The sequence below is a fragment of the Oncorhynchus clarkii genome, unplaced genomic scaffold (assembly GCF_045791955.1).
Source record: "Oncorhynchus clarkii lewisi isolate Uvic-CL-2024 unplaced genomic scaffold, UVic_Ocla_1.0 unplaced_contig_2032_pilon_pilon, whole genome shotgun sequence".
Classification (NCBI taxonomy): Eukaryota; Metazoa; Chordata; class Actinopteri; order Salmoniformes; family Salmonidae; genus Oncorhynchus; species Oncorhynchus clarkii.
Genome location: NW_027261018.1, coordinates 7,736 through 20,000, shown reverse-complemented (window position 1 = coordinate 20,000; position 12,265 = coordinate 7,736). Strand labels below are relative to the sequence as shown.

The 12,265-nt window shown below is 53.2% G+C and overlaps 2 non-coding genes and 2 pseudogenes across 2 annotated transcripts; all 4 read right to left on the bottom strand.

The window, feature by feature from the left end:
- Window positions 1-4,759: 4,759 nt before the first annotated feature.
- LOC139403472 (U5 spliceosomal RNA) lies at window positions 4,760-4,876 on the bottom strand. Its single transcript, XR_011633487.1, has one exon. It is a non-coding gene; the product is annotated as a U5 spliceosomal RNA (small nuclear RNA).
- A 491-nt stretch (window positions 4,877-5,367) lies between these two features.
- LOC139403465 (U2 spliceosomal RNA) lies at window positions 5,368-5,541 on the bottom strand (annotated as a pseudogene).
- A 5,574-nt stretch (window positions 5,542-11,115) lies between these two features.
- Window positions 11,116-11,232, bottom strand: LOC139403471 (U5 spliceosomal RNA). Its single transcript, XR_011633486.1, has one exon. It is a non-coding gene; the product is annotated as a U5 spliceosomal RNA (small nuclear RNA).
- Window positions 11,233-11,707: 475 nt separating this feature from the next.
- On the bottom strand, window positions 11,708-11,881 carry LOC139403458 (U2 spliceosomal RNA; annotated as a pseudogene).
- Between the last annotated feature and the right edge of the window lie 384 nt (window positions 11,882-12,265).

Genomic DNA, 12,265 nt, shown 5'->3' with positions numbered 1-12,265 from the left:
GCAGCCACTTGGCCGCATGGCCAAAGTGCCACGGCAGCTGTTCCGCCCGAGGACCCGTGTTAGACCACACCATTACGCTTCTCGCTTGGTACGAGAAGAACACCCGCAGGAGGTAACCGGACGGGTGTATCACCGGATGAGCCAGCTCTGTCAACACGAAAGACACAAAAATTGTGTCCAGCTTGAGGGGGATGTTTGGTACCCCCCTACCTCCCTCCCCGATGGGACAGAGCATGCGCGCCCTGGCGACCCACTCGTACCTGCCACCCCACATGAACTGAAACACCAGCCTCACTAGAGGTCTTCTCAGACAAGCCGGCAATGGGTAGATGTATGCCAAATACAATAGAGATGGCAATACATCCACTTTTAGGACCAGGACCTTGCCTATAAAGGACAACGACCTAGCCTTCCACATTGCTAGCTTCCTCTGTACCACTGCGATCTTCATGTTCCAGTTCAGCGTCGCTGAGCCAGAGGTCTCAAAATGGACCCCGAGAATCCTCAGGGCCCCCTCACAGAGAGATAACCCCCCGGGCACATCCGTTCTACCGCTCCATCTTCCGAAAAACTTAACGGAAGACTTCGCATGGTTCAGAACCGCCCCCGACGCTCGGGTGAAATCCCCAATGATGGCAAGGGACCTTGTCAGGCACGAGTCCTTGCATAGGAGCAAGGAAGTGTCGTCGGCGTACTGCGTCATCTTAACACGCAGCCCACCGCTTCCAGGGATCAACAAGCCCTCCACCCCTGTGTCTGCCCTAATGGCAGCCCCCAGAGGCTCCATGTACAGAACGAAGAGGAGTGCCGAGAGCGGGCACCCCTGCCTGACCCCAGACGAGAGGTCAAAAACGTCACCCAAGTGCCCGTTTACGCTTACTCGACACCCCGCTCCGACATATAATGTACGGATCCATCCTATATACTTCTCCCCAAACCCTAATCTACCTAATACCCTGAATAGAAAGGATCTATTCACGCGATCAAAGGCTTTCGCCTGATCAAGCGCTGCTACCATTAAAGGCAGACCTCTATCTTCAACCCAGGCGATGGAGTCCCTGATCAACTGAAGGTTCCATCTAATAGAGCGTCCCTCTACCCCGCACGTCTGATCCTCGTGGACGACGTAGGGAAGGGCTGTGCGCAACCGATCCGCTAAGACCTTTGCAAGCAACTTGTAGTCTACACACAGCATGGTCAATGGCCGCCAGTTGCCAAGGTCTGTTGCGTCCCCCTTCTTGTACAGAAGTGACAGCACACCAACAGCCATTGATCCCCCTGGGACCCCTGTCTCAAGGATGGCCTTCAAGACTTCGAGTACCACCGGTCCAAGTACACCCCAAAACTTGAGGTAAAACTCGGCCGGTAGACCATCCATCCCAGGCACCTTCCCTTTACCCATCCTCCTGAGGGCGCTCTCAACCTCCTCGAGGGAGATCTGGGCCTCCATCACGTCTCTAATGTCCTCCGGCAACCGCCGGGACAAGTGTTCTAAAAACACATTTCCCTGCTCTACATCTATTTCCCTTTCCTTAAATAAACCTCGGAAATGCTCAGTTGTCACCCTGACCATCTCCTCTGGTTTACTTACTACACTACCATCTTCTTCTCTAACTCCATGCATTACCTTCCTACTCTGCCTGGCCCTAACCGACTTGAAGAACATAGCGGAACAAGTCTCATTATGTTCTAAAAAGCCACTATGTGCACGCTCCAGGAAAGCTCGAGCCTTCTGCTCCTGCAGCTCCCTGAGCTGCGCCTTCAGGGCTGTGGTTCTCTCCCAGTCAATCGACCCGCCGAGGTTGCCTGCCTCGTACTCGAGTTCGAGCAACCTTTGGATATGATCCACCTCCCTCCTTTCCTCCCTTTTTTTCCTCTTACCATATCCTATAATAAAGGCCCTAATCCTTACCTTTACTAAATCCCACCATTCTAACACCCCCTCACACATGGGCCGGAGGCCTTCAAGCCCCCGAAACACCCCTGTAACGGCATTAACAAAACCTTGCTCATCCAGTAAATCCCGATCTAATTTCCAGTACCCCCTACCGAAGAGGCAGACTGGCGACCCCACCTGCAGGAGCACCCCGTCATGATCCGAAAAGAAAACAGGCAACAGACGCCCAGACAACTGACCCAAAGACCTGGATACAAAAATGTAGTCGAGCCTCCGCGCAACCCCCCTGGAGTTGCGCCATGTAGGACCGACCATTGCCGGAGCAGTGTGCAGGCCGCCATCAACCAGACCATGGCAAGCCATTAGCCCGGTGATGGCGCCTGCACTACTATCCCCCCCTATCCCTAAATCTATGTTGAAATCACCCCCTATCACCAAGTGCCTGTTAGTAACACACAGGGGCGCCAGACAGTCCACCATCTCCCTCCTGTCTGCCGCCACCTGTGGCCCATACACCCCAAATAACCTATATCTAATCTCCCTATACTTGACATCAACCCCCAAAACTCTACCCTGCATTACCAAGAAAGTGCCCTCTAATTTAACCTCCTTATTCCCGAACAAAATCCCTACCCCCGTCGAGTGCACCCCACCTATGCCCCACAATGAATCTCCCTTTACCCACTCCCTCCTAAACCTCTCAACATCCCCTCCATCCCTCAGGTGAACCTCCTGTAATAAACAAAAATCAAAACCTACCCCCTCTAAAAAACTAAACACCGCCCTCCTTTTAACATAGTCCCTTAACCCCCTAACATTTAAACTAAGAAAGGAAACAGAAATATTAATTTTAAATTAAACCAAAACAAAAACCCTTTCTCCCAAAACACCCAAATAAAAAGGAGGCTCACCCGATGCTCCCCTGCTCCATCTCCTCCAGCGGGGACATGTTCCCCTCTTGTGACGCCCCCCCGTCTCCCTCCATCAACCCAATCCAGGATCCAGGTAAGGTGTTAGCCACCCCGATGCCCTGCATCCTGCCTTGGCCACCCAAATCCTCCATTTCTCCTGCCCCCCTGCTTGCTGGGCAGTAAAAAGGGGACTTTGTATCATCAAAAATGGACTGCGAACCCCCAGGTTCCCACTCCAGCCCCCCGCTTGGTGGATCCAGTTCCCCTGGCTTCCCAGAATCCAAAGAGGCCAACAAGGTCCCGGAAGTTTCCCCCGCCTTAACCCCCTTTTCCCCCATCTGCCTCTTGGCCTCCCCCTCCCCTTTCTTTCCTTCTATAGCGGGCGCCCTCCTCTTCGCTTTCTTCTTCTTTGTAGACTGCAAAGGAGAGACAACGCCCCCCTCCCCCGCCAGCCCCTCGACCATCCCCCTCAGCTCCTCCACTCGGGCACTCGACATCTCACTTTCCCCCCATTCCCCTACTACTTCTCCCTGTTCCAACTCTCCCTCTGTTCCTGTTGCCGCACCATCCTCCTCCTCATCTCTCTCCTCTGTCGCCTTCTCCTGCCTCTCCACTCCGTTTTCTCCTTCCGCCTTCTGCTCCTCCTCTCCTTCTGCTCCATCCTTCTCGCTCCTTTTCCCTTCTTCTCTCCGTGCCTTTTGCGCCCCCTCCTCCTTCCTTGTGGCCTTTTCTTCTGGGCCTGATCCTGTTTCTGGGCCCCCTCTTCCTCTTCGTCCCCCATCCCCCGCCCCTGCTCCCCCTCCAGCCGCAGACGCGTATGACCCTTTACGAGCCGGGCACTCCCGCCACAGGTGTGTCGACGAGCCACACCCGTGGCACGCCTTGGGCTCGTCACAGTCCTTCGCCTCGTGCTCAGCAGATCCGCAAAACCTACACTTCTTTGTGCTGCACGAGGCGAGGACATGGCCGTAGGCCATACAGCGCCTGCAGAACGGGGGCTGACGTGCGTAGTACAGAGTCCCCCTGTCAGCCCCCAGGGAGAACATGGCCGGAGGATGAAGGTATCCACCCAGACCCCCCGGGTCCTCCCTGAGAAGGGCCTGGAAACCTCTCCTCCCATTCCAGAACCCCAGGGAGTCCCTGAGGAGCCTCGGGGAGGAGACCCTGTCCATAAATCTCCCCAAAAAAGCCCTTACATCCTCGTCCTTCACGTGCGGGTTGTATATGTTGACCGTCACCAGCCTAAAATTGTTCTTTGCCAGGCTTGTGACCTCATAAAAACTCATAGGCCTCTTATCTCCCACAGCTCTTGCCCTCTTCATGATCTCATCATGCATGGCCTCCGTGTAAAAAGTCACATCATAAGCCTTCTCCATAGGGTTACCCTGCAGACACAACACGTCCTTTACCTCCAGTTTCATTATTCCCATTAGGATCGTCCTCCCAAAGGTTTCTCTGCCTACTGGCTCCGTCTCCTTGTCGCTCCACGCAAACCTCACTGTGTTTGCCAACCCAATCCCAGGGACCGATCTTCTTGGAATATTTTCCGCCATTTCTCCGAAAACAAGCTCTCTCAAAAAAAGAAGCCTCTAGAAAACCACAAAAACTTTACCGCCCTCCGGCCGTCGGCTTTCAACTAGGCGAGCTCTGGGGCACCGCAGTACCAAGCTTGGTCCTAGCCGAAAGGCCGAGAAGCGATAACCCACAAATGGAACCCTGAAACCGCCGGACCCCCGGGGGTCTCGACAGACCTCAGCGGGTGGGTTGGCAAAAGCCAGCTCCTCTCTCCCTCCACCCCCACTCACTCACTCACTCAACCACCCACCCACCCACCCACCCACCCACCGTTTCCCTGGCGACAGGCAGGTGTTTTTTGGAAAAAGTCGCTAATGCGTCTTTAAGTCACTATCCTGGCCCATCTCTGTCAATTTCTCTTGAAACAAGATTACCGGGCTCTGCAAGAAGCAAAGCCGCTCCAAAAATACGTTGAACTCGTAAGTGTTCCTCTCCACGGAAGTCTTTAGTAAAAGGCGAAAGGCTTGTGCGTAATGAAGAGAAACCAGAGTCATATGGAAGTCAAGAGGTCGGGGCCCGAGACACACTCTGTGCACTCTAGGCAGGGTTCCCGCGGGTGCTCCCGGAACCCACTCTTCCAAGTTTTCGAGGGCTGTCTGTGGATAAAAAGAAGGTCACAGACACAGAGACACAGAGACACAGCGACAGAGAGAGAGAGAGAGAGAGAGAGAGAGAGAGAGAGAGAGAGAGAGAGAGAGAGAGAGAGAGAGAGAGAGAGAGAGAGACACACACACACACACACACACACACAATCCTGGCCCCAATTTTTTTTTATTTTTTTTTTTTTTTTTTTAAGTAAAATGGCGGGAAACGGGGGACCCCTTTGAAGGGCGCTTCGCCTTTCTAAGAGTTTGAATGTTTCTTTCCTTCTCTTCTTCTTCTGCTAGCTAGCCAGCCAGCCAGCCAGCCAGCCAGCCAGCCAGCCAGCCAGCCAGCTATTTACATACCTTTGTGAATTTGTATTTTTCCTTGACAACGTGAGAAAAGTGTTGCACCGTTCCCGGAGGTACTGCAATACCGGGTCGATGCGTGGAGCGGACGGAGCAAGCCCCATTTCCGACTCCCTGTTCGGAAAATCCATTTAATATGTAGTCCCCCGATGGGGGACGTATCAGATATTAAACTGATAAGAACAGATTTTTTTTTTAGAAAAATAATTTATTACTTTCAAATACCATCAATTCTATACAAAATCATACTTTCTATACAAACGTAAATAATGGTATTTTCATTTTACATGACGAGAAACCCAAAAAACCAAGGATCCTCAGGGGAGCATCGTCCCTCCCCGTCATACCTAACCAATACCTAACCCTTTCCCTATCTCCCCGTCCCTAATCTATCCCCTTACAACACTTAATCTAACACTAACAGTCCTAAACCCCCTTTCCACCTCTCCCGTGCCGCATGCTGCCCCCACTTATTTTCCTCCCTCTTCATCCTCCCTCTTAAATCTCCTTCCACCCTCCTCACTATCCCTTCCACCCCCCAATCTCTCCCTGTCTTTACCAAATTCTGCCTGGCTTCCCACAGCCCCCGTTTAAAGAGGCTCATGAGAAGCCAGAGCAGAAACCTATCCCTATCTGTTCCCCTCGCTCTCCCTACACCTCTTTCTAATCTAGCCCACGTCACAACAAAATCACTCCTAACCAACCCTATCAACACCCGTGCCCTAGCCCATACCACTCCGGCAACGGCACAGTCCCAAAAGGCATGGCGCACAGTCTCCTCCCTGCCACAAGCAGATCTTGGGCAGGTGGGGGATCGCGCCAAGCTATGCCGGTACATGATGGAACGTACCGGCAAGCACTTGTGGAGGCTCAACCAATTCAGGTCCTTGAGCCTGTTGTCCAGGCCCCGCGCCTGCACTCCCTCCCAGACCACCGACGAGATACCCGCCACAGGCGAAGGACTCCCTGCCTGCCTGACCTCCTCGTACAGGTGCCTGTGGTCTAAACCTACTCGGGCAACTTCAACCTCGGGGTGCGCACGCAGCCACTTGGCCGCATGGCCAAAGTGCCACGGCAGCTGTTCCGCCCGAGGACCCGTGTTAGACCACACCATTACGCTTCTCGCTTGGTACGAGAAGAACACCCGCAGGAGGTAACCGGACGGGTGTATCACCGGATGAGCCAGTTCTGTCAACACGAAAGACACAAACATTGTGTCCAGCTTGAGGGGGATGTTTGGTACCCCCCTACCTCCCTCCCCGATGGGACAGAGCATGCGCGCCCTGGCGACCCACTCGTACCTGCCACCCCACATGAACTGAAACACCAGCCTCACTAGAGGTCTTCTCAGACAAGCCGGCAATGGGTAGATGTATGCCAAATACAATAGAGATGGCAATACATCCACTTTTAGGACCAGGACCTTGCCTATAAAGGACAACGACCTAGCCTTCCACATTGCTAGCTTCCTCTGTACCACTGCGATCTTCATGTTCCAGTTCAGCGTCGCTGAGCCAGAGGTCTCAAAATGGACCCCGAGAATCCTCAGGGCCCCCTCACAGAGAGATAACCCCCCGGGCACATCCGTTCTACCGCTCCATCTTCCGAAAAACTTAACGGAAGACTTCGCATGGTTCAGAACCGCCCCCGACGCTCGGGTGAAATCCCCAATGATGGCAAGGGACCTTGTCAGGCACGAGTCCTTGCATAGGAGCAAGGAAGTGTCGTCGGCGTACTGCGTCATCTTAACACGCAGCCCACCGCTTCCAGGGATCAACAAGCCCTCCACCCCTGTGTCTGCCCTAATGGCAGCCCCCAGAGGCTCCATGTACAGAACGAAGAGGAGTGCCGAGAGCGGGCACCCCTGCCTGACCCCAGACAAGAGGTCAAAAACGTCACCCAAGTGCCCGTTTACGCTTACTCGACACCCCGCTCCGACATATAATGTACGGATCCATCCTATATACTTCTCCCCAAACCCTAATCTACCTAATACCCTGAATAGAAAGGATCTATTCACGCGATCAAAGGCTTTCGCCTGATCAAGCGCTGCTACCATTAAAGGCAGACCTCTATCTTCAACCCAGGCGATGGAGTCCCTGATCAACTGAAGGTTCCATCTAATAGAGCGTCCCTCTACCCCGCACGTCTGATCCTCGTGGACGACGTAGGGAAGGGCTGTGCGCAACCGATCCGCTAAGACCTTTGCAAGCAACTTGTAGTCTACACACAGCATGGTCAATGGCCGCCAGTTGCCAAGGTCTGTTGCGTCCCCCTTCTTGTACAGAAGTGACAGCACACCAACAGCCATTGATCCCCCTGGGACCCCTGTCTCAAGGATGGCCTTCAAGACTTCGAGTACCACCGGTCCAAGTACACCCCAAAACTTGAGGTAAAACTCGGCCGGTAGACCATCCATCCCAGGCACCTTCCCTTTACCCATCCTCCTGAGGGCGCTCTCAACCTCCTCGAGGGAGATCTGGGCCTCCATCACGTCTCTAATGTCCTCCGGCAACCGCCGGGACAAGTGTTCTAAAAACACATTTCCCTGCTCTACATCTATTTCCCTTTCCTTAAATAAACCTCGGAAATGCTCAGTTGTCACCCTGACCATCTCCTCTGGTTTACTTACTACACTACCATCTTCTTCTCTAACTCCATGCATTACCTTCCTACTCTGCCTGGCCCTAACCGACTTGAAGAACATAGCGGAACAAGTCTCATTATGTTCTAAAAAGCCACTATGTGCACGCTCCAGGAAAGCTCGAGCCTTCTGCTCCTGCAGCTCCCTGAGCTGCGCCTTCAGGGCTGTGGTTCTCTCCCAGTCAATCGACCCGCCGAGGTTGCCTGCCTCGTACTCGAGTTCGAGCAACCTTTGGATATGATCCACCTCCCTCCTTTCCTCCCTTTTTTTCCTCTTACCATATCCTATAATAAAGGCCCTAATCCTTACCTTTACTAAGTCCCACCATTCTAACACCCCCTCACACATGGGCCGGAGGCCTTCAAGCCCCCGAAACACCCCTGTAACGGCATTAACAAAACCTTGCTCATCCAGTAAATCCCGATCTAATTTCCAGTACCCCCTACCGAAGAGGCAGACTGGCGACCCCACCTGCAGGAGCACCCCGTCATGATCCGAAAAGAAAACAGGCAACAGACGCCCAGACAACTGACCCAAAGACCTGGATACAAAAATGTAGTCGAGCCTCCGCGCAACCCCCCTGGAGTTGCGCCATGTAGGACCGACCATTGCCGGAGCAGTGTGCAGGCCGCCATCAACCAGACCATGGCAAGCCATTAGCCCGGTGATGGCGCCTGCACTACTATCCCCCCCTATCCCTAAATCTATGTTGAAATCACCCCCTATCACCAAGTGCCTGTTAGTAACACACAGGGGCGCCAGACAGTCCACCATCTCCCTCCTGTCTGCCGCCACCTGTGGCCCGTACACCCCAAATAGCCTATATCTAATCTCCCTATACTTGACATCAACCCCCAAAACTCTACCCTGCATTACCAAGAAAGTGCCCTCTAATTTAACCTCCTTATTCCCGAACAAAATCCCTACCCCCGTCGAGTGCACCCCACCTATGCCCCACAATGAATCTCCCTTTACCCACTCCCTCCTAAACCTCTCAACATCCCCTCCATCCCTCAGGTGAACCTCCTGTAAGAAACAAAAATCAAAACCTACCCCCTCTAAAAAGCTAAACACCGCCCTCCTTTTAACATAGTCCCTTAACCCCCTAACATTTAAACTAAGAAAGGAAACAGAAATATTAATTTTAAATTAAACCAAAACAAAAACCCTTTCTCCCAAAACACCCAAATAAAAAGGAGGCTCACCCGATGCTCCCCTGCTCCATCTCCTCCAGCGGGGACATGTTCCCCTCTTGTGACGCCCCCCCGTCTCCCTCCATCAACCCAATCCAGGATCCAGGTAAGGTGTTAGCCACCCCGATGCCCTGCATCCTGCCTTGGCCACCCAAATCCTCCCTTTCTCCTGCCCCCCTGCTTGCTGGGCAGTAAAAAGGGGACTTTGTATCATCAAAAATGGACTGCGAACCCCCAGGTTCCCACTCCAGCCCCCCGCTTGGTGGATCCAGTTCCCCTGGCTTCCCAGAATCCAAAGAGGCCAACAAGGTCCCGGAAGTTTCCCCCGCCTTAAACCCCTTTTCCCCCGTCTGCCTCTTGGCCTCCCCCTCCCCTTTCTTTCCTTCTATAGCGGGCGCCCTCCTCTTCGCTTTCTTCTTCTTTGTAGACTGCAAAGGAGAGACAAAGCCCCCCTCCCCCGCCAGCCCCTCGACCATCCCCCTCAGCTCCTCCACTCGGGCACTCGACATCTCACTTTCCCCCCATTCCCCTACTACTTCTCCCTGTTCCAACTCTCCCTCTGTTCCTGTTGCCGCACCATCCTCCTCCTCATCTCTCTCCTCTGTTGCCTTCTCCTGCCTCTCAACTCCGTTTTCTCCTTCCGCCTTCTGCTCCTCCTCTCCTTCTGCTCCATCCTTCTCGCTCCTTTTCCCTTCTTCTCTCCGTGCCTTTTGCGCCCCCTCCTCCTTCCTTGTGGCCTTTTCTTCTGGGCCCCCTCTTCCTCTTCGTCCCCCATCCCCCGCCCCTGCTCCCCCTCCAGCCGCAGACGCGTATGACCCTTTACGAGCCGGGCACTCCCGCCACAGGTGTGTCGACGAGCCACACCCGTGGCACGCCTTGGGCTCGTCACAGTCCTTCGCCTCGTGCTCAGCAGATCCGCAAAACCTACACTTCTTTGTGCTGCACGAGGCGAGGACATGGCCGTAGGCCATACAGCGCCTGCAGAACGGGGGCTGACGTGCGTAGTACAGAGTCCCCCTGTCAGCCCCCAGGGAGAACATGGCCGGAGGATGAAGGTATCCACCCAGACCCCCCGGGTCCTCCCTGAGAAGGGCCTGGAAACCTCTCCTCCCATTCCAGAACCCCAAGGAGTCCCTGAGGAGCCTCGGGGAGGAGACCCTGTCCATAAATCTCCCCAAAAAAGCCCTTACATCCTCGTCCTTGACGTGCGGGTTATATATGTTGACCGTCACCAGCCTAAAATTGTTCTTTGCCAAACTTGTGACCTCATAGAAACTCATAGGCCTCTTCCCTCCCACAGCTCTCGCCTTCTTCAGGATCTCATCATGCATGGCCTCCGTGTAAAAAGTTACATCATAGGCCTTCTCCATAGGGATACCCTGCAGACATAACACGTCCTTTACCTCCAGTTTCATTATTCCCATTAGGATCGTCCTCCCAAAGGTCTCTCTGCCTACTGGCTCCGTCTCCTTGTCGCTCCACGCAAACCTCACTGTATTTGCCAACCCAATCCCAGGGACCGGTCTTCTTGGAATATTTTCCGCCATTTTTCCGAAAACAAGCTCTCTCAAAAAGGAAGCCTCTAGAAAACCACAAAAACTTTACCGCCCTCCGGCCGTCGGCTTCCAGCTAGGCGAGCTCTGGGGCACCGCAGTACCAAGCTTGGTCCTAGCCGAAAGGCCGAGAAGCGATAACCCACAAATGGAACCCTGAAACCGCCGGACCCCCGGGGGTCTCGACAGACCTCAGCGGGTGGGTTGGCAAAAGCCAGCTCCTCTCTCCCTCCACCCCCACTCACTCACTCACTCAACCACCCACCCACCCACCCACCCACCCACCGTTTCCCTGGCGACAGGCAGGTGTTTTTTTGGAAAAAGTCGCTAATGCGTCTTTAAGTCACTATCCTGGCCCATCTCTGTCAATTTCTCTTGAAACAAGATTACCGGGCTCTGCAAGAAGCAAAGCCGCTCCAAAAATACGTTGAACTCGTAAGTGTTCCTCTCCACGGAAGTCTTTAGTAAAAGGCGAAAGGCTTGTGCGTAATGAAGAGAAACCAGAGTCATATGGAAGTCAAGAGGTCGGGGCCCGAGACACACTCTGTGCACTCTAGGCAGGGTTCCCGCGGGTGCTCCCGGAACCCACTCTTCCAAGTTTTCGAGGGCTGTCTGTGGATAAAAAGAAGGTCACAGACACAGAGACACAGAGACACAGCGACAGAGAGAGAGAGAGAGAGAGAGAGAGAGAGAGAGAGAGAGAGAGAGAGAGAGAGAGAGAGAGAGAGAAACACACACACACACACACACACACACAATCCTGGCCCCAATTTTTTTTTATTTTATTTTTTTTAAGTAAAATGGCGGGAAACGGGGGACCCCTTTGAAGGGCGCTTCGCCTTTCTAAGAGTTTGAATGTTTCTTTCCTTCTCTTCTTCTTCTGCTAGCTAGCCAGCCAGCCAGCCAGCCAGCCAGCCAGCCAGCCAGCCAGCCAGCTATTTACATACCTTTGTGAATTTGTATTTTTCCTTGACAACGTGAGAAAAGTGTTGCACCGTTCCCGGAGGTACTGCAATACCGGGTCGATGCGTGGAGCGGACGGAGCAAGCCCCATTTCCGACTCCCTGTTCGAAAAATCCATTTAATATGTAGTCCCCCGATGGGGGACGTATCAGATATTAAACTGATAAGAACAGATTTTTTTTTTAGAAAAATAATTTATTACTTTCAAATACCATCAATTCTATACAAAATCATACTTTCTATACAAACGTAAATAATGGTATTTTCATTTTACATGACGAGAAACCCAAAAAACCAAGGATCCTCAGGGGAGCATCGTCCCTCCCTGTCATACCTAACCAATACCTAACCCTTTCCCTATCTCCCCGTCCCTAATCTATCCCCTTACAACACTTAATCTAACACTAACAGTCCTAAACCCCCTTTCCACCTCTCCCGTGCCGCATGCTGCCCCCACTTATTTTCCTCCCTCTTCATCCTCCCTCTTAAATCTCCTTCCACCCTCCTCACTATCCCTTCCACCCCCCAATCTCTCCCTGTCTTTACCAAATTCTGCCTGGCTTCCCACAGCCCCCGTTT